Source organism: Gopherus flavomarginatus, chromosome 22 (assembly GCF_025201925.1).
Source record: "Gopherus flavomarginatus isolate rGopFla2 chromosome 22, rGopFla2.mat.asm, whole genome shotgun sequence".
Lineage (NCBI taxonomy): Eukaryota > Metazoa > Chordata > Testudines > Testudinidae > Gopherus > Gopherus flavomarginatus.
This window is the reverse complement of record NC_066638.1, coordinates 18,575,601-18,598,874: the sequence shown is the minus strand read 5'-3', so window position 1 is coordinate 18,598,874 and position 23,274 is coordinate 18,575,601. Positions and strand designations below refer to the sequence as shown.

Sequence of the window (23,274 nt, the reverse complement as noted above, 5' to 3'; positions counted from 1 at the left end):
GATCAGCTGGCTTGGTGATAATCTCTCCGTCTTGGTAAAGGTACTGGGGCAAAACATTACCCCAGCCCCTCCTGCGTCTCTCTTCAGCAGTTCTCCTGGTCCAGTTTAGCTCTTCCCGTATTCCAGCGAACTCCAGGCAAAGCAGTTGGATGATAAATGCGTATTTTAAATTAATTTCTTCTAAATATTCACAGTCCAGTGTTTTCATGGCAAACAGCATCTTCTCCTTGACGGCAGTGTAGAAAAAGGGCACGTAACGTCTACATCTTACAGGGAGGGTTTGATGACTCAACCGGCGATAAAAAAAATTTTATTTCAAAGAAAAAGACAGGATAAGAACCCAGCACCACCACATTTTCCTTGCAGCTACTATTACTATCAGTATTAGGGGATACTGCAGCCACAGCAATGAACATTGTCAACCATGTCAGTTTTCAGGAAGTGACTTCACTGTAGTCTCCTAGACCAGGGGTGGGCAAACTTTTTGGCCTGAGGCCGCATCAGGGTTCAGAAACTGTATGGAGGGCTGGGAGGGAAGGCTGTGCCTCCCCAAGCAGCCTGGCCCCTGCCCCCTATCCTCCCCCTCCCACGTGCTGTCCCCTGACTGCCCCCCTCAGAACCCCTGACCCATCCAGCCCCCCCCGCTCCTAGTCCCCTGACTGCCCCCTCTTGGGACCCCTGCCCCTGACCACTTCCCTCTGGGACCCCACCCGCTATTCAACCTCCCCGCTCCTTGTCCCCTGACCGCCCCCTCTTGGGACCCCTGCCCCTGACCACCCCCTATCCAACCCCCCTGCTCCCTGTCCCCTGACCACCCCCTCTTGGGACTCCTGCCCCTGACCACCTCCCTCCGGGACCCCACCCCCTATCCAACCCCCCCCCCCCTGTCCCCTGACTGCCCTGACCCCTATCCACACCCCCGTCCCTGAGAGGCCCCTCTCCAGACTCCCACACCTATCCAACCCCCCCGTTCCCCATCCCCTGATGAGCCCCAGAACCTCCACCCCATCCAACCGCCTCCTGCTCCCAGTCTGCTGACTGTCCCCCATGATCCCCTGCCCTTATCCAACCCCCCCACTTCCCGCTCCCTTACCATGCCGCTCAGAGCAGTAGGACTGGCAACCATGCCACCTGGCCAGAGCCAGCCATGCCGCCTCGCTGCCTGGCAGGAGCTTGCAGCCCTGCCACTCACAGCGCTGGTGGCACGGCGAGCTGAGGCTACAGGGGAGGGGGAAGAGCAGGGGAGGGGCCGGAGGTCTCCCACCTCTGTCCTAGACCTTGCTTTTTTTTACATTTCCATGCCCAGGGTGCAAATATGGGAAAGTTACACCAGTACGGAGTCAGCCCCACATCATGCACCACTTTAAAAGAGCTGGTAGTGCAGTTAGGAGGTATTGGGTTTGACCAGTTGACATGTATTCATGCAGAACCAATATGGCCAGCTCAAGGGTAGTGACAAAGACCAGGAAATCCCATCTCAATCATCTGAGATTCATAAGAAATTGTTAGTCTCTAAAATGCCACAAGGACTCCTGTTCTTTTTGCAGATACAGACTAACACGGCTGCTACTCTGAAACCAGTTTTATAACTGTTTGCATTGTTAGATGCATTTAGCCTCAGTAAAGAAGGAGTCCACTTGACCATTTACACATGGCAGGTGGGATAAATACTGTGACCGTGCTCAAGCATGGTTGAACTTGTCTGGTGATAATGGATCCCTTGCAGAATCATGTCATCAGCACCTGTCAAAAGAATTTGATGGCATCCTCAGTGACATGGGGTTCCACCTCACCTGCTATAGGCATTTTATAGACAAGCAGTGCAAAGAGTGCAAGAAAGTGCCATGCTCAGCATTTGATATCACTGGGGAAACGGGATGATGCACAGTCTGCCTCTTCCAGCACCAGTTCCACACCTTTGTCCAGGCCCAGAAAGACATTTCACTCAAGATCTGGCCTCCCAGTTGGTGTATCTGGACCAGCCCCCCCCCCCAGCCATCTGTGGAGAAAGAAGTGGTTCAGGACCATGGCTACACTGGCGCTTTACAGCGCTGCAACTTTCGTGCTCAGGGGTGTGAAAAAAACACCCCCCTGAGCGCTGCAAGATACAGCGCTGTAAAGCCTCAGTGTAAACAGTGCCGCAGCGCTGGGAGCCGCGAGCTACACCCGTAGAGGATGTGGAGTATGTGCAGCGCTGAGAGAGCTCTCTCCCAGCGCTGGTGCTGTGACCACACTTGAAACTTAAGTGCAAGTGTAGCCAGACCCATAGAAAAGCTGGATGAGCACAAATCCATGGGGCCAGATGTGCTGCATCCAAGGGTGCTAAAGGAGTTGGCGGAGGTGATTGCAGAACCATTGGCCATTATCTTTGAAAACTCGTGGTGATCGGGGCAGGTCCCAGATGACTGGAAAAAGGCTAATGTAGTGCCCGTCTTTAAAAAAGAGAAGGAGGAGGATCTGGAAAACTACAGGCCAGTCAGCTTCACTTCAGTCCCTGGAAAAATCATGGAGCAGGTCTTCAAGGAATCAATTCTGAAGCACTTAGAGGAGAGGAAAGTGATCAGGAACAGTCAGCATGGATTCACCAAGGGCAAGTCATGCCTGACTAACCTAATTGCCTTCAATGAAGAGATAACTAGCTCTGTGAATGAGGGGAAAGCAGTGGATGTGTTATTCCTTGACTTTAGCAAAGCTTTTGATACGGTCTCCCATGGTATTCTTGCCAGCAAGTTAAAAAAGTATGGGCTGGATGAATGGACTCTAAGGTGGATAGAAAGCTGGCTAGATCATCAGGCTCAGCAGGTAGTGATCAATGACTCCATGTCTAATTGGCAGCCGGTATCAAGCGGCGTGCCCCAAGGGTTGGTCCTGGGGCCGGTTTTGTTCAATATCTTCATTAATGATCTGGAGGATGGTGTGGACTGCACCCTCAGCAAGTTTGCAGATGACACTAAACTGGGAGGAGTGGTAGATTTAGTTGGGGATTGGTCCTGCTTTGAGCAGGGGATTGGACTAGATGACCTCCTGAGGTCCTTTCCAACCCTGATATTCTATGATTCTATGATGGCCTGGATTACTGGAGTATCAGAGGCACCAGCACTGGCTGGCTATGTGATCTTCCAGTTGATGTGGACTTCCTGCATATCACTTTGCCAAGACATTGTTTATCTTTTTTCCAAGGGTTGAAAACAGACCCCTAAATCCTTTTGCCTTGAACTGACAATTAGACACTTGACAGAATCCTCTCAAGTTGTCTCCATGCTAAACAAACTGGAATACAGTGATTAGCCATGACATGAGCCTTGCTCAACTATAGCTTGTTCAAGGGTCTGATGAGGTTCCAGTGGAAATTGCAAAGAAAGCTCCCAAAGTTCTAGACGTGGCTCCACTGTGCAAATGGAATAATGCTGCAGAGCCACATCACTGAATCAACCCCAACATCAGGCAGAGCTCCACTGTCGAAAGGGGAGTGTATTCTCTTAAAACACCTCCTAGTTTTGCAATAGAGGAGTGCCACCAGAACAAGAGGCAAGGTCCCCAAAACCTGAATCATGATGCACATGCCCCATTAGAGGCTGACAGGTGCAGCGCAAACCAGGAACTAGCACTGAGAACTGAACTGGCGGACATTCTTATGAAGGTTCTCAATGCTGACTCATGGACACTTCCTGGCTGGACAGGTTTTCATATTGCTCTTCAACATGACTGTACTCTCGAGAAGTCAACTATCCATTACCTCCCAGGCATCGAGGCATGACCAACAGAGATGTCTACTGTGACGGGTTAGATCACACAAACCCTCTTGGGAGCTGCCATCAGATGCACTAAGACTACTTCTACCCCTGCCTTCCCTGCCAGCTCAGGACCCCAGCACCCTGTCTTGCTGAGCCAGACACTTTTGTCTGCTCCAACAAAGACCCAGGGTCTGAATTACTTGCCCCAAAGCTGCAGGTTTACCTGAAAGCAGCTAACAAAAGTGTTCTTGTCTTTAACACTCAGACGCCCAACTCCCAATGAGATCTAAACCCAAATAAATCTGTTTTACCCTGTATAGAGCTTATACAGGGTAAATTCATAAATTGTTTGCCTTCTATAACACTGATAGAGAGATATGCACAGTTGTTTGCTCCCCCAGGTATTAATACATACTCTGGGTTAATTAATAAGTAAAAGTGATTTTATTAAATAGAGGAAGTAGGATTTAAGTGGTTCCAAGTAGTAACAGACAGAACAAAATAAGTCACCAAGCAAAATAAAATAAAATACGCAAATCTATGTCTAATCAAACTGAATACAGATAATCGCACCCTTGGAGATGCTTCAGTAAGTTTTTGTCTCAGACTGGACACATTCCAAGCCTGGGCACAATTCTTTCCCCTGGTACAGCTCTTGTTCCAGCTCAGGTGGTAGCTAGGGGATTCCTCATTATGGCTCCTCTCCTTCCTTTGTTCTGTTCCACCCCTTTATATATCTTTTGCATAAGGTGGGAATCCTTTTGTCCCTCTCTGGGTTTCCACTCCCTCCTTTTCAATGGAAAGTCACTGCAGGGCTTCATTGCCCACTTGCCAGCACACACATCTACAGGAAGACTTACAGGTAAAACACACCCATCTGCAGACAATTGTCTTGGCTGATGGGAGTCATCAAGATTCCAAACCACCATTAGCGGCCCACACTTTGCATAATTACAATAGTCCATCAGAGTTATGTTTCATATTTCTAGTTTCAGATACAAGAGCGGTACATTTATACAAATAGGATGATCACACTCAGTAGATTATAAGCCAGGGGTCAGCAACCTATGGCACACATGCCAAAGGTGGCACGCAAGCCAATTTTTGATGGCACGCGCTGCTCTGGGGTTCCAGCTGCTGCCCCGTTGCTAGCTGGGGTCCCGGCCCCCGGCCCCCCTCAGCCCACTACCGGCCTGGGGTTCTGCTCACCGAGGCTGGCAGGAGGCTGGGACCCCAACTATCAAGCTGCCAGCAGCTGGAATCCCAGACCAGCAGCATGCTGAGTGCTACTTGCACCCCAGACCGGCAGCAAGCTGAGCAGGACCAGTGGCTGGACTCCAGACCGGCAGCGGTCTGAGCGGGGTTAGTGGCTGGAACCTCAGACAACGATCCCAGGGAAGGGTCACACTAAATTGATAAGACCAGTATTTTAATTTTATTTTAAATTAAGCTGGTTAAATATTTTTAAAACCTTATTTACTTTAAACACAACAATAGTTTGTTTAGACAGAGTGAGAGAGAGAGACCTTCTACAAATGTTAAGGCACAGGAAACCTTAAATTACAGTGAATTTGGCACACCACTTCTGAAAGGTTGGTGACCCCTGTTATAAGCTTTGTAATGATACTTTACAAGATACCTTTTGCATGACGCATATTCCAGTTACATTATATTCACTCATTAGCATATTTTTATAAAATTATATAGATTGCAACGTCACATATACTGTCTACATTGTTTTGAAATAAAGTATGTTTAATTTCAAGCTGATCATCTTGAAATTAAACATGTACTCTTTGTCTTTGATGGAAAGACAATGGCCACACAAGACGTTTGATAGCGTGGCTTGGTGAATTCCATACCTGCATTTCATTTCTGTGTGTTGCAAGGGGAGTAGGAAGGGAGCGGGGGTCCCTTGTCGGTCGTATCCGTGACCCATTAGTCCCTTGAACACCTATAAACCAAACTACATTCAAAACCTCTCTCTTTAAAGCAGAGCGGAGCGAACAGGGAGCTGCAGACGGGAGTCTGAGAGGGAGTTTGACAGAGGGAGGCTTACGATGGTTAGGAAGACCCGCAACACCTGTGGCAGCGCTGCTTCTGTCTCCTCCACCTGCGCCTGTAGCCAGACAGATCACCAGAGCATGGATGCTTCTACCCAGATACTGGTGTGGTTTTGCAAAGACTGTAACTTGCAATTTCCACTTACTGATATCCAGGCTGGGGGGGGCATCCAATGTGAAAGGTGCCTACTGGTGGAATCTCTCAGGCAGCAGGTGGGAGAGCTACAGGAGGAGGTGGCTAGGTTGAGGAGCATCCGTATCCACAAGCAATGCCTGGATAGTGTCCATGTGGAGACAGCTGAGGTAGCTGTCCCAGTTCACAGGACTGCTGACACACCACTGGTGGAGGAGGAGATGGCTCAGGGTGGACACTGGCAGCTGGTTACTTCTGGCAGCAGGCAGTGCTCCACCTCTGCTGCGAACCCTCCCGCCATGGTAATAGGTAACCATTATGCTCTTCTTGACACAGGAGAGAAGGAATCACTCCCTACAGTAAAGGAGGAGAAGCCTCGTACCCCTAAGGCTGGGAGGTCTGCTGCCACCACTGAAAATAGGAAATGTAGGGTAGTGGTGGTCGGAGACTCTCTGCTGAGGGGGACGGAGGCGTCCATCTGTTGCCCTGACATTTCATCTCGAGAGGCATGCTGCCTGCCAGGGGCCCGTATCCAAAATGTTACAGAGGCATTGTCGAGGATTATCTGGCCTTCTGACTACTACCCCATGCTACTCATTCATGTGGGCACAAATGATACTGCGAGGTGTGACGCTGAGCGGATCAAGAGTGACTACAGGGCTCTGATAGTACGGGTGAAGGAGTTTGGAGCGCAGGTGGTATTCTCTTCAATTCTTCCTGTCAAAGGCAGAGACAGATGCATCATGGAGGTGAATGCCTGGCTGCGAAGATGGTGTCGCCAGGAGGGCTTTGGCTTCCTTGACCACGGGATGCTATTCGAGGAAGGACTGCTAGGCAGAGATGGCGTTCACCTTTCGAGGAGGGGAAAGACCCTATTTGCACACAGACTGGCTAACCTAGTGAGGAGGGCTTTAAACTAGGTTCGACGGGGACAGGTGAGCAAAGCCCACAGGTATGTGGGGAACATGAAGACCTGGGAGATGGGTCGGAAACAAGAGGGAGCGTGGGCTATAATGGCAGAGAGAAAGGAGGGTCAGGGCAAAACTGGGAGGCAAGAGCAAACCAGTATCTTAGATGCCTATATACAAATGCGAGAAGTATGGGTAATAAGCAGGAAGAACTGGAAGTGCTAATAAATAAATACAACTATGACATTGTTGGCATCACTGAAACTTGGTGGGATAATACACATGATTGGAATGTTGGTGTGGATGGGTATAGTTTGCTCAGGAAGGATAGACAGGGGAAAAAGGGAGGAGGTGTTGCCTTATATATTAAAAATGTACACACTTGGACTGAGGTGGAGATGGACATAGGAGACGGAAGTGTTGAGAGTCTCTGGGTTAGGCTAAAAGGGGTAAAAAACAAGGGTGATGTCGTGCTAGGAGTCTACTACAGGCCACCTAACCAGGTGGAAGAGGTGGATGAGGCTTTTTTAAAACTACTAACAAAATCATCCATAGCCCAAGATTTGGTGGTGTTGGGGGACTTCAACTATCCAGATATATGTTGGGAAAATAACACCGTGGGGCACAGACTGTCCAATAAGTTCCTGGACTGCCTTGCAGACAACTTTTTATTTCAGAAGGTTGAAAAAGCAACTAGGGGGGAAGCTGTTCTAGACTTGATTTTAACAAATAGGGAGGAACTCGTTGAGAATTTGAAAGTAGAAGGAAGCTTGGGTGAAAGTGATCATGAAATCAGAGTTTGCAATTCTAAGGAAGGGTAGAAGGGAGTACAGCAAAATAGAGACAATGGATTTCAGGAAGACGGATTTTGGTAAGCTCAGAGAGCTTATAGGTAAGGTCCCATGGGAATCAAGACTGAAGGGAAAAACAACTGAGGAGAGTTGGCAGTTTTTCAAAGGGACATTATTAAGGGCCCAAAAGCAAGCTATTCCGATGGGTAGGAAAGATAGAAAATGTGGCAAAAGACCACCTTGGCTTAACCACGAGATCTTGCGTGACCTACAAAATAAAAAGGAGTCATATAAAAAATGGAAACTAGGTCAGATTACAAAGGATGAATGTAGGCAAACAACACAGGAATGCAGGGGCAAGATTAGAAAGGCAAAGGCACAAAATGAGCTCAAACTAGCTATGGGAATAAAGGGAAACAAGAAGACTTTTTATCAATACATTAGAAGCAAGAGGAAGACCAAGAACAGGGTAGGCCCACTGCTCAGTGAGGAGGGAGAAACAGTAACTGGAAACCTGGAAATGGCAGAGATGCTTAATGACTACTTTGTTTTGGTCTTCACTGAGAAGTCTGAAGGAATGTCTAATATAGTGAATGCTTACGGGAAGAGGGTAGGTTTAGAGGATAAAATAAAAAAAGAGCAAGTTAAAAATCACTTAGAAAAGTTAGATGCCTGCAAGTCACCAGGGCCTGATGAAATGCATCCTAGAATACTCAAGGAGTTAATAGAGGAGGTATCTGAGCCTCTAGCTATTATCTTTGGAAAGTCATGGGAGATGGGAGAGATTCCAGAAGACTGGAAAAGGGCAAATATAGTGCCCATCTATAAAAAGGAAAATAAAAACAACCCAGGAAACTAGAGACCAGTTAGTTTAACTTCTGTGCCAGTGAAGATAATGGAGCAAGTAATTAAAGAAATCATCTGCAAACACTTGGAAGGTGGTAAGGTGATAGGGAATAGCCAGCATGGATTTGTAAAGAACAAATCGTGTCAAACCAGTCTGATAGCTTGCTTTGATAGGATAACGAGTCTTGTGGATAAGGGAGAAGTGGTGGATGTGGTATACCTAGACTTTAGTAAGGCATTTGATACGGTCTCGCATGATATTCTTATCGATAAACTAGGCAAATACAATTTAGATGGGGCTACTATAAGGTGGGTGCATAACTGGCTGGATAACCGTACTCAGAGAGTAGTTATTAATGGCTCCCAATCCTGCTGTAAAGGTATAACAAGTGGGGTTCCGCAGGGGTCTGTTTTGGGACCGGCTCTGTTCAATATCTTCATCAACGATTTAGATGTTGGCATAGAAAGTATGCTTATTAAGTTTGCAGATGATACCAAACTGGGAGGGATTGCAACTGCTTTGGAGGACAGGGTCAAAATTCAAAATGATCTGGACAAATTGGAGAAATGGTCTGAGGTAAACCTGATGAAGTTCAATAAAGATAAATGCAAAGTGCTCCACTTAGGAAGGAACAATCAGTTTCACACATACAAAATGGGAACAGACTGTCTAGGAAGGAGTATGGCAGAAAGAGATCTAGGGGTCATAGTGGACCACAAGCTAAATATCAGTCAATAGTGTGATACTGTTGCAAAAAAAGCACACGTGATTCTGGGATGCATTAACAGGTGTGTTGTAAACAAGACACGAGAAGTCATTCTTCCGCTTTACTCTGCGCTGATTAGGCCTCAACTGGAGTATTGTGTCCAGTTCTGGGCACCGCATTTCAAGAAAGATGTGGAGAAATTGGAGAGGGTCCAGAGAAGAGCAACAAGAATGATTAAAGGTCTTGAGAACATGACCTACGAAGGAAGGCTTGGGTTTGTTTAGTTTGGGTTTGTTTAGTTTGGAAAAGAGAAGACTGAGAGGGGGCATGATAGCAGTTTTCAGGTATCTAAAAGGGTGTCATCAGGAGGAGGGAGAAAACTTGTTCACCTTAGCCTCCAATGATAGAACAAGAAGCAATGGGCTTAAACTGCAGCAAGGGAGATTTAGGTTGGACATTAGGAAAAAGTTCCTAACTGTCAGGGTAGTTAAACACTGGAATAGATTGCCTAGGGAGGCTGTGGAATCTCCATCTCTGGAGATATTTAAGAGTAGGTTAGATAAATGTCTATCAGGGATGATCTAGACAGTATTTGGTCCTGCCATGAGGGCAGGGGACTGGACTCGATGACCTCTCGAGGTCCCTTCCAGTCCTAGAGTCTGTGAATCTATGTATCTATTCCTTGTGCTTGAGGAATGTGTGTCTATCTGTATGGTCAAACTCCAACGCAGGATGTCTATGGGGTGCAATGCAAGGTGTTCCACCTGGCATCGTCTTCACTGCCTGAACAGAGCCTGCCACCACCATGTGATGCTCTACACCAGCACAGCAAGCAGGCAAATTACCAGCCTGCTCGACTGAGGCATAGGATGAATGCTCTTTCCCCTGCTGGCCATGGATGACCTGAGTGACATGAGTCCAGCACCAGACAGTATGTTGCAGGCAGTGTATTGTCCAGTGGTGCTGGAACAGTTTTTAGAGTGGGGCTGCTGAGCTGTGCAACCCACCCATCCCACCTGTCTGTGCCCTTCACTGCCCCCTAGAGCTGGGACCAGGAGCAGGGCTGTGGTTTCAGGAGTTGGGGAGACAGATGGGGTAAGAGAACTGAGGCTGGGGCCACAGCTGGAGATGGGTGCAGAGCCGCAGGCCGGGGCCAGGAGCTGAGTCCCAGGTGCAGGGCTTGCAGCAGAGGCCCTAGGTGCTGGGCCTGCAGCAGAGCCCCCAGGCATGGGACTGGCAGCTGGGGCACAGGGCTGGCAGCAGAGTCCCTGGGTGCAGGGCCTGCAGCAGAGCCCCTGGGTGCGGGGCTGGCAGCCAGGACTCTGGGCATGGGGCCAGCAGCCAGGACCCCATGCAAAACCTGGGGAAGCTGCAGCACCCCCTGCACCCCTAGTTCCTGCGCCTATGGCATTGTCCCAGCAAGCATGTGAAATGTTAGACTGGGAGGGGTTCCTGTCTTGTTGCCAGGCTTTCAAGCACATTATGTACAGAGTCAGAAGGGCAAGACCATTGGTAAAAAGCTGCTGGACCCACCACTCACAATGATGACGTGTCCGACGAGAGTGAGTTTGACAAGTAAAACGCCATGACAGTCAGCCTGGGAAATACAAATAGTTTTTACGTGGAATTCAAAACAAGCACTGGATTTGAATAAGAAAACCCAATGTTGATTGATGTCAGTAATTAGTCAATTCATACCAATCCAGATGAACGGTTATCTATACATACCTATTTGAGAAATAAATGCCATGTGCAAGGGGATTCCAGTAAAAAGGTTTGTGTTTTACTTTTTTCAGTGCTGTTGCTGAGGAAAATTTGCTGGTTGTCAAGGAAAATAGTAATATTTTAGGTATTTACAAAATGCCTCAGATGTATTACATGTATCATTTCACTTAGTTGGTTGGCGTACAAATACTTCTCTTCAAGGTAAATGGTAACATAGTCTGGCCTACAGTGAAAGGTGAGTGCTCCCGAGAAAAATAAATGGGGGAGGGAGGGTTATACAGTACCTTGATCTATACTTATTACTAAAAGATAAACATGGTAATTTATTGCAAATTAGCTGTTAGACAGAGGTCTGTAGAAAATATTGATTTATAAAACCCCCCCAGTAGGGCAAGAATTTTTAGTTCTTTAGCATATTTTATTGCCCACAAATACTAACAGATAAAAGAATTTTCACCCAAATTAGCTATTTGCAATATTTTTTCTTGTACATGACTTCTGAGTTGCTCAATCCATTGTCTTGCCTTGAATATACTTCCATATACATTTCAATCATTTTCAGCTAATTTGGGATTTTACAGGGCTAACATTAATGAAGTTGTGAACAAGAATGTGTCAAAATTAGTAACTGTGGATAGGGTGACCAGATGTTCTGATTTTATAGGGACAGTCCTGATGTTTGGGTCTTTTTCTTATATAGGCTCCTATTACCCCCCCCCACCCTGTCCCGATTTTTCACACTTGTTGTCTGGTCACCCTAACTCTGGATGTGCCATGACAGACAACTCAGGGTTTCTTGTAGAGAATGTTTAGCACAAACTCTCAGTGGTTATTGGCTATATAACTCTGCAGAGAGTGAGTACGATCCCTGTTGCCAAAATGAAATTCATTTTCTAAGTACAATAATGAGCCTCACCATGTGGCCTAAAATGAGCTGAGCACCAACTGGGTCTGACTCTTCCATTTTAGATTCTCTCTCACTCTAACTCTCTGTTTTAATAATGTACTCAGCTCCATCGCACCAACCATCAATTTAAAGGATTTTTTTGAAAATTCTGAACAGTAATTCATTATGGGCCAGATTCGGTATGGCCCCGACCCAGCCGCCTAATGAGTGGAAGAGGGCGTCAGTGGCACAGCTTGTTTGCATCACACATATGACTTAGGCACCAGTCCTATGAACACTTGCACAGCTGAGGAGCTTTACACAGCCAAGTGGTCCCGTTATTCACATACAATAACATCGGTAGGATCAAACCCTTAATGCCTCAGAAACTGTTTCTCTGAGAAGGACGTGTCCAGAGTTGTGTTCACGCAGGGGATATATTTTATGATTGTGTCTAACAATTCATTTCACTCTTTAAAATACCTTAATAAAGTTCAAATATTAGATATACTTTCCTTAAAACATTGTTAAACTCTTTCCAGTATTGCCAATCCCAAAAGTTCAAAAATCACGTCAGAATCCAAATAGCCAGGAGATTGTCCAAAATCCATTAGATTTTTAAAAAAAATATTAAATTGCCGGTGTTTCCCCCGTCTTTTGATTTGCAGACTTTGTGTGTGTGTGTGTGTGTGTGTGTGTGTGAGTGAGAGAGAGCATCACCATGGTGCTGATTCTCACAAATTTATTGTAATTTTGGCCCCCACTGCAGCAACTTGTGCTTGAGCATTCAGCTGAGCTTGAGGGCCCTCTTGTGCAAGGCACTCTGCAGACAGAGACAGTCCCTGCCCGCACCCCAGCAGAAGTGCTGGGCAGGTGGAGGGGGTCAGAGCACAAGGGTGCCCATTTTTCATGGGGCCTCCAATTGGCCGGGGTCCCTGGGCACGGGCCCCGTTGACCCAATGGCTAATCTGCCACTGACTAGATGGAACAACTTCTACTCCCTGTTGAACTGGGCAGGATCAGACTTGTGCCCAACAGACTGAAGGCTCTGCAGCTTCTTAGCTATGCCCTGAGGCAGCCAGTCCCCAGAAGTTTTCATGTTGCACTTTTGAGAACAAGGCTGCTTTCTGAAATCATGTTCTGCCAGTGGTGGAGCTGACACAGGCAGGCACATGCTGCGGTCAGGCTCAGACACACTGTGCACTACAGTGTCTTCCAGTTCTTAAAGACAGTGCTCATGAACAACAAGACAAATGCTGAAACAAACATTAAGGCAACAACCAAATTAATCTCTCAACATGTTTTCCAAAATAAAAGAAGCCCACCCATTATAGTCAGCCTTAAGCTCCTATACTAATTTTTATACATATCTATTTTTCACACACACCCAAAATCATAGACAGGGGTTAAACCCAAAACCTTCTAATCCACATAGGGATGATATGCTGTTATTTCCCACATAGACCGGCTTGCACAGGGTAACAGAACATGCACATTGTTAGTGGGTCACACAGCTACTTAAGAGACAAGCAGTAAAATGTTGGGCATAAGGATTCCACATTTGTATTCCTGGCCTTAGAAGCAGGGCATAGCCTTGTGGTTAAGAACATAAGAACAGCTGTACTAGGTCAGACCAAAGGTCCATCCAACCCAGCATCCTGTCTACCGACAGTGGCCAATGCTAAGTGCCCCAGAGGGAGTGAACCTAACAGGTAATGATCAAGTGATCTCTCTCCTGCCATCCATCTCCACCCTCTGATAAACAGAGGCTAGGGACACCATTCCTTACCCCTCCTGGATAATATCCATTAATGGACTTAACCTCCATGAATTTATCTAGTTCTCTTTTAAACCCTGTTACAGTCCTAGCCTTCACAACCTCCTCAGGCAAGGAGTTCAACAGGTTGACTGTGCGCTGTGTGAAGAAGAACTTTCTTTTATTTGTTTTAAGCTTGCTGCCCAACAAATAAATAAATTTTAGTTATTCACTTTCTCCACATCACTCAAGATTTTATAGACCTCTATCAGATCCCCTCGTAGTCTCCTCGTTTCCAAGCTGAAAAGTTCTAGCCTGTTTAATCTCTCCTCATATGGGACCTGTTCCAAACCCCTAATTATTTTAGTTGCCCTTTTCTGAACCTTTTCTAATGCCAGTATATCTTTTTTGAGATGAGGAGACCACATCTGTATGCAGTATTCAGGATGTGGGCATTCCATGGATTTATATAAGGGCAATAAGCTATTCTCTGTCTTATTATCTATCCCATTTTGAATGATTCCTGACATCCTGTTTGTTTTTTTGACCGTGGCTGCACACTGCATGGACATCTTCAGTGAACTATCCACGATGATTCCAAGATCTCTTTCCTGATTAGTTGTATCTAAATTAGCCCACATCATATCATACGTATAGTTGGAGTTATTTCTTCCAATGTGCATTACTTTACATTTATCCACATTAAATATCATTTGCCATTTTGTTGCCCAATCACTTAGTTTTGTGAGATCTTTTTGAAGTTTTTCACAGTCTGCTTTGGTCTTAACTATCTTGAGCAGTTTAGTGTCATCTGCAAACTTTGCCACTTCACTGTTTACCCCTTTCTCCAGATCATTTATGAATAAGTTGAATAGGATTGGTCCTAGGACTGACCCTGGGGGAACACCACTAGTTATCCCTCTCCATTCTGAAAATTTACCAATTATTCCTACCCCTTTTTCCCTGTCTTTTAACCAGCTCTCTGTCCATGAAAGACTCTTCCCTCTTGTCCCATGACAACTTAATTTACGTAAGAGCCTTTGGTGAGGGACTTTGTCAAAGGCTTTCTGGAAATCTAAGTACACTATGTCCACTGGATCCCCCTTGTCCACATGTTTGTTGACCCCTTCAAAGAAGTCTAATAGATTAGTAAGACACTATTTCCCTTTACAGAAACCATGTTGACTTTTGCCCAATAAGTTATGTTCTTCTGTGTGTCTGACAATTTTATTCTTTACGATTATTTCAACTAATTTGCCCAGTACTGACGTTAGACTTACCGGTCTGTAATTGCCGGGATCTTCTCTAGAGTCCTTTTTAAATATTGGCGTTACATTAGCTAACTTCCAGTCATTGGGTACAGAAGCTGATTTAAAGGACAGGTTACAAACCAAAGTTAATAGTTCTGCAATTTCACATTTGAGTTCTTTCAGAACTCTTGGGTGAATGCCATCTGGTCACATGATCACATGTAGAAATGCCCAATTTTGATTTGTCTCTAGAGATTGAATCCAGGGCTCTGGATGTAAACATATGAGCCCAAGCTGCTAAAAAGGGCACCTCTGTTAGCATGAGGACAATAGCAGAGGTCTGCATCTCTTTGTGTGCTCTAACCACATAGAGCATGTGACAGAGCAACATTGGGTCGGTGTCAATTACACAAGTACATCATTTCACATAATTCTTCTGAAAGGTGATGAGGTAAAGCACAAGAAATGTGGCTCTGGTGTATTAGAAACGTAGATTCTGTTCCCCACTCTGCCAGAAGTAACCTCAGACATGAGGAAGAGCTCTGTATAAGCTTGAAAGCTTGTCTCTCACTAACAGGATTTGGTCCAATAAAAGATATTATCGCACACAACTTGTCTCTTTGAAGTAACCTCAGTTATTTGTAAAATGGCTAAGTAGTTGCCTCTCATTATTAAGCTAGGCTTCATAGAAGGGATATAGTGATGCTACAGAAATATTAACAACCACCAGTGGAAAAGCTAGGCCTTGACCTCGGTCTCCTGGCTTATAGCTCAGGGAACCATCTCTAGGCTGAGGGGAAAAAACTATTGAGCTATTGGCAGCACATAAAAACATGCCCCTGCAACAGGGGACAAACTCCTGAGAGTTGGCAACATGTGTTTCTTTAATGAATCTGAATGTGAGTACAGATCTACAGCTGTACCTTACTGGCGGGGAAACTATCAATAGAATTCTAAATGGACAAGTGAATTGAAAACTGAATTTTTCCTTAATCTGACATTAAAATGTATTTTTATTTCTAGTCTAGGTCAAAGTAAATTATGGTAAATGACACTGCCAGTGCTGTAGCCAGTAAAAAGTGATCGTCCCAATTCAGTTCTAACCTTTTTCTCTGAATACTTTACAATTTGTTATACTTCATCTGTAGCATGTTTTCTAAGGCTGATTTATGGCGTAGCTGTCATATAAATTACTTTGATGTTAAATCGCTGCTTGCCATGCACAGAGCAGGACCACACCATGTGACCATTGAAGGTGCAGGAAGTTATACATTTGAATGATTAAGCACACAACTTTCACATTCTCTCAAAATACTTTTGTATGGAATTTCCAGCCATTTTGGGGAAGAAAAAGGGGAGAAAAGTCAACAGAAAGGGGAGAAAAGTCAACAGAAAGAGCCACAGCATTCCAGGGCTTTGCAACTGTGCTGCCATGCAAAAAAGTGGAACTAGTGCGCATACATTTCATAACTTAGAACCTTATGGACAGAGGTCACCAGAACCGAGGTGCCTTGACTCAGCCTCTCAAGTCCTAAGGAAAACACACACACCCTTAAACTTTATTATATATTTGTGTATTAATAGATCTGATTTCAGCATCTGACACAAGCTACATTCATTTCAATACTGTCCCAGTTAAGTAGCATTTCTTACCTTTAACTATCATTAAGCTAAATCAGCTTCCTGAGAGACATCCCATTATAGTAGAACTCGAACTGAATAGACTGTAATGATATTTCACTTCTATAGACACAGAGCACCATACCCCCACACCAGTCTCTAGTGGAACCGGCAGCATTCCCCTAGTGCACCCAACCCATCACAGCAGCTGTGAGAGGTAAATGATTATAAAATCATGAGTGTTGCGGAGAAAGTGGCCACAGTTTTGGGCTTCCCATCTAGGATGTACCTTTCTATTTCCTCAGGAACATCCTGCTGTTAATTGATTTATCTAATTACACTGACTTCACACTTGGTAAAGCAACCCCCATGCTTTCATGTGTTTATACCTGCTCCTGTATTTTTCACTTCATGCATCTTATGAAGTGGGTTTGAGTCCACAAAAGCTTATGCCCAAATAAATTTGTTAGTTTCTGAGGTGCCACAAGGACTCCTCATTGTTTTTTCTCTAAGAACTGCTTCATTTGTGTGAGAAGAGAGAGCTCTTCCAGAGACTTAACATTTGCTCCTGATATCCAGGCTTCCCAATTTTTTACAATGTGGTAGGCGTGTTGGGAAAATGACACATCCATTTTCCACTTTGGGGCTCTGAACCACTGACGGGCATGCTCAGGTGTTAGCCCCATTCTAATTCTGGCCTTTTGTTTAAAAAATTCGTACACATTCATGTGTTCTTTAGGCATTTCAGCTGCCACTTCTGCTAAGAGTCCACTGAGCTTTGGTCTCAGCTCCACCATATACTAGGGATGTTGTACCCAATGCAGGCCCTTTCAAAATTTTCTAAGAAGTCCTCTGTATCATCACCTACCTTGTATGGCTGGGAACGGTGAACCACGGCCACAGGGAGCAGAGGGGCTCCATGCCTGCAGATGCTCCAAGTAAACAAAATGTCCTGACCCGCCAGCGGCTTACCCTGATGGCCGGGAGCCAAAGTTTGCCGACCCATTTATTGATGTCAATACTGCAACTGTTTAAAGTTGCAAAGGCTTTGTTTAGTGGATTAGACTGGCTTGAAATGAATACTAAAAGAGCAGTGCTGTAGATCTGCATGACATTTGACCCATGCATTTCACAAAATGCTATACCTTACAGGCCAATCAGAAAAATACAATGAATGATAGTACTATAGTACTGGTGTCAGTCTGCTACTGTGTAATTTGATCTCTTCATGGATTTCTACCATTGGACCTCATAAGTCTCCCGCCAATATGAAAATATAATGTGCAGAATCGATGGAATCTCTAATAAAATTGAAATAGCCTGTTATCCCCACAGACATGCCAATCTACAGGACTGCTTTGAAATAAACAAAGAACAATAATAATTTGACAGTGATAAAGCAGGTGACATTCCTATATAAAGTCCTACTAAATCTATAACTACAATAATAATAATCTATTTTCATACTAGTATTTAAAATGAACAACAGTGAAATCAAGAGAAAGGTCTGCTTATCACACAGTGTTCAAACTTAAAGTTGTTGAATATGCAGAAGCAAACAATAATTGTCCCGCTGCTCGTGAATTCTGTATCAATGAGAAGCAAGTAAGAGAATGGAGAAAAAACAAAACAACACTAAAAGACTTGCCAAGAAGCAAGAAAAAAATGTCCACGAGGTGTGCTTCATTTCCTGAGCTAGAGAAAGATCACAATAATTGGGTTGTTAAATGTCAACAAAATGGGTACATTGTCAATAGAACTAGAATTTGTGCTCTGCAAATGTCGAAAGACAACAAATACAAGTCAGTAAAGCCATCAGTGTTTGTTGCATCAGCGGGTTGGTGTACTCGCTTCATCAACCGTCATAATCTCTGTCTTCGTCAGCGAACAAACATAGTGCAGAAGCTGCTGAGCGATCTGGAAATAAAAATTGAATCTTTCCAAAGGTTTATTATAAAATATCGAAAGGAATATGCATTTGAACTGTCACAAATAGGAAATATGGACGAAACACTGATGACATTTGATCTCCTGAGCAACAGAACGGTAACTGGTGTTGGTGAAAAAACAGTTTTAATTAAAGCCACTGGCCATGAAAAAAATCCATTTTATGGTGGTTTTATCGTGTTTGGCAAATGGATCAAAGCTCCATCCTGTTATTTTTAAAAGAGAAACCTTGCCTAAAAACATGAAATTTCCTGCTGGTGTCATCGTACGTGCACACGAAAAGGGAGGGATGGATGAAAGTGGGACTATTGAATGGCTGGAAAAAGTGTGGAATAAGATACCAGGAGCACTTTTCAAGAAACCTGCTATGCTCGTTTGCGACATGTTCAGGGCACACAAGATGGATGAGGTAAAAAATATGGCATCATCTTCTGACCCGTCAAGTGCATTGCTGATACAACATTTCCTAAATGATTTTTCTACCATTTCCGAGTGAATGGACACCCACGCGTCCTTGATCCACTGGGCAACCAGATTGATTTCAGGCTTCATAAGATTTCCACCTTTTGTCAACTTTGCCATGCCTGAGCACATCCATTCAGACCACATTTTGCGTAGCCTGTCTTCAAAGGGTTTGTTCAGGCAGTCATCAAGTAGTTGTGGAACTGAAGTTAAGTCTTCAGGTATTACAGCCAAAGTAGTTTTCATATTTTTGGCCACATTTTTCACCTCATCCATCTTGTGTGCCCTGAACATGTCGCAAACGAGCATAGCAGGTTTCTTGAAAAGTACTCCTGGTATCTTATTCCACACTTTTTCCAGCCATTCAATAGTCCCACTTTCATCCATCCATCCCTTTTCGTGTGAAAAAAATCCATTTTATGGTGGTTTTATTGTGTTTGGCAAATGGATCAAAGCTCCATCCTGTTATTTTTAAAAGAGAAACCTTTGTCATTAGTTGCTCTTGTTTTCCTATTTCGTGGTTTTAATTAAATTTAACAGTTTTAATTAAAACCACTGGCAATGAATTTAGTTATGTCATACCAAAATCCAAACTGTTCATGGTGTACTTGCAAGGTATTAAACCTTTCATCAACAGCAGATACTGCTTTATCCATCACAACATTAAAAAATTCAATCTCAAATTTCTTTTCTGGATCATCTATGGGCTCATCTGCTCCTTCATATTCCATTTGTCATTTTTTCCTTGAAACTCGTGTCACATTCGCACATGGAAATTTTGGTTCTACACCGAGTGCCTGTGCAAGCTCTCTTGCTGTAACCTGTGCTTCTTTGAATCCATGTTCTCTGTATTTCACTAAAAAGCCTTGTGTGTTGTTTAGTAAGGTAAGTGTTGAATCAAGCTGCATCATTGGACTCTGCATTATTTTGCTTACACTTGAGATTTTAACAAGAATGTCATACCAGATTACGACAGATGTTAGAAACTTGAAGCTGGATATTTCAGAGGCCAATGACTGTGCTTCACTTTTAGCTTTTGGATCTCTGGCTTCTTCCGAAATAGCAACCAATGCTTCATAAACTTCCTCAGATTGATATCTCAACGTTTTTACACTTTCTACTCTGCTTTCCCAGCGTGTCTCAGATAGAGGCTTAACGGTAATACCATAGACATGTGCTTTGAATATTTGCCATCGTTGAGTGGAAGCTGAAAAGAGCACGTAAATGCGTTGCAGCAAACCAAAAAAAGGTATAGCTTCTACAGAAGACTTGGCCATATCACACAATATCAAATTAAGGCTGTGGCATGCACATGGAACAAAAAAGGCTCGTGGATTTTCTCTCAGCAATCTAGCTTGCACGCCAGAAATGCATCCTTTCATATTGGCGCCATTATCATAGCCTTGTCCTCGAATGTTCATTATGGACAATCCCATTTGTTTTAGTTCATCAACGAGAGTTTGAGGAAGTCCAAAACCTGTAGTGTCTTGTACTTCTAAAAATGTGATAAACAATTCCTTAACTGTAATCTGTGCTGAATCACTAATGTCGACAAATCTCACTATTAATGACATCTGTTCTTGATGACTTATGTCCGGAGTGCAACCTAGAATTACAGCAAAATATTTTGCCAAAGTAACCAATGAAACAATTTTGTCTCTCACTTTATTACTCATTAGCATGATCAGTTCATTTTGAATTCTTGGTCCCAAATAGTGGTCATGTATTTCATTTTCAGTTACTCTTCGGAGATGTTCACTCATCACTGTGTCAGATTTTCCCAGCAGTTGTACAAGGCCCAAAAAATTTCCATTTTGGGGCTGGAATAATTTCTCAACGCTTCCTCTAAAAGCAAGATTGTTTGTTGATAGATATTCAACAATAGATAATAGATGTTCAAGAACACGACGCCAATGCTGCTTTTCTGACTCCAGCAATCTTTGATTTGGGGCATCAAGAGTTGTCTGATTTTTTAACCTTACACTCAGCTCACACCATTTGTGCATACTTTCAGTGTGGTATTGTGCCTTTTCATGTTGTGGTAATATGTGACTAAGATTTTTCCAATCATTAATACCCATGGTTGCTATCTTAAAATTGCAACTATTGAAAATCTTGCATGGGAAACAAAATACAGCATCCTTGCATTTAGAGTACACAAGCCACCGTCTGTTGACAATTTCACCATTAGAAAGTCTTTTGTAGTAATTGCTTTTTGTGAATTTCCTACCTCTAATGTCTTTAGGATATTCAAGACCTTTTATTCTCACAGGGCCTTTCTCAAGTATAATGGCACGGTATTCGTTGTTTAAAGATTGTGGCCATGTGCCAATGTCATCTATATCCCATGCTAGTACAGTTTCAACTGTTTTAATTTCTTGTTTTGTGTCTGCATCTGCTTCAAATGATTGTTCTGTATGTTCTTGCGTTTCTTGAGCTTCATCTGCATAAAAATTTTCTTGGGAAGTTACAGATGATCTTGATCAACTTCATTGTTTTCAAGATGTACAAACTTAAGTATAGAACCCTTCTGTGCTTCTACAGCTAATCCTATTTCATTTTTCCGTTTTCTTTTTTGTGACCCAGAAGGTTGTTTTCGATAGGACATAACTTATAAGGGTGTTTTTTAAAGAAATAACTGTTTAAATTATTGTTATTATCAGAAATATTATTTAAAATAGCTAATATAGGATAGCCGTGAGCCTGTGAACTTGAGCTAGTGCGAAGACTGAGACACAGTAGAGCTGGAAACCCATGTCATTTTTACAAAGCCACTTTTTAGTTTTAAATGTGTAATGGGCATCAGTCTTAAGGTTAGTTACAACTCTATATCAACCTTATACTGTAAATAAATCAATGGCATTATCCAGTTTAATAAGCTGGGTTTCCAAACAGTGGGAAAATATAACCCTAGTTTTACTCCTAGGTAAAGCACAAAGTGACCAAAATGAAGTCAGCACAGAATCATCTCATCTAGATTAAGGTAGCACAGAAATGTTACAGAAGTCCTGTTGTGCCTTATTTTGTTTGGAAAGACATTAGCAATAGCAGCACATTCACATGATAAAATACATGATAAATCACTGCCTCTAAAGTTCCATCAAAAACTGACATTTTCACAGCTCTAGCATGATCTGCTGTACAGATTCTTCACAAAGAAGTGTCCCTGGCCTTTTCAACTTATATTAACTATGTATTTACTTTATGAAAGTTGGAGAAAACATTGTGAAAACATAAAACATTGGCTGCCCAACTTCTGGGCTGGCAAAAGTTATACTGACTCACAGGGAAAAAAAAAAAGCAGGAGAATCTTAGTACAACATATGGTCACTCTATACCAGGGGTTGGCAACCTTTCAGAAGTGGTGTGCCAAGTTCACTGAAATTTAAGGTTTCTCGTGCCAGTAATACATTTTAATGTTTGTAGAAGGTTTCTCTCTATGTCTATATTATATAAATAAACCAACTCCTGCCAGCCAGGATCCCGGCCGCCAACCCCCCCTCAGCCTGCTACCAGCCTGGGATTCTGCTCACGCAGGCTGGCAGGAGGCAGAGTGGGGCTGGCGGCTGAGCTCCTGACTGGCAAGGGGCCGGCAGCCGGAACCCTGTAGTAGTAGTAGGCTGAGTGCTGCTGGCACCCCAGACTGGCAGCAGACTGAGCCACTCAACCCCCCACCGGCCCTGCTCAGCCCGCCACCAGCCCACTCAGCCCGCTGCCGGCTGAGTGAATGGAACCCCAGGCTGACAGCAGGTTGAGTGGTTCAACTGGCCTGCTCAGCCCACTGCCAGCCTGGGGTTCCTTTGGGGTCCCCAGGCCAGCAGCAGGTGCTGAGTGGGGCCGATGGCTGGTATCCCAGCTGGCAATAGGGCAGCAGCCAGAACCCCAGAGCAGTGATGGGCTGAGCCGCTCAGCCTGCTGCTGCATACCATCAAAAATCAGCTCACCTGCCACCTTTGACACGTGTGCCGTAGGTTGCCGACCCCTGCTTTATACACTAGTAAGGAGATGAGCATATTACAGTTGTTGGAGGGCTCTTATCAGGAGTAACAGGCTATAGGAAAGTCAGTCAACATTTTTTGTTTCTCTGATGAAAACTGGCCCACTCCCTGCCTCAAACCAAACCTGTCACTAATAATTGTCAACAACTTAATTTTCTGTTTTTGGTTAAGATATTGATTTTTTTAAAAAAAAGAATTGAAATTGGATTCAGGATTGTTAGCAAGAATTTTTGCCAAACAAAGTTGTTAAATGACAATCTAAATGGCAACACAGTACTGCTTTCATGCTTGGCTCACCCCCCAGCCTGCTGGTCCAACAGCTGCAGTAGAGGAGGAGATACGTGGAAAACTGCAGGACCCCAAAATCCACCTCTTGGGGTGCAGAGTGGCAACAGCAGCAGCAAACCCTCAGGTCCAATCACACGCCAATGGGCACCACCACCAGCCT

General features: G+C 44.2%; 1 protein-coding gene across 3 annotated transcripts in view; it reads left to right on the top strand.

The window, feature by feature from the left end:
- SMPDL3B (sphingomyelin phosphodiesterase acid like 3B) overlaps positions 1-23,274 on the top strand; it is a 241,181-nt gene that overhangs the window by 178,243 nt on the left and 39,664 nt on the right. The window lies entirely within an intron of this gene.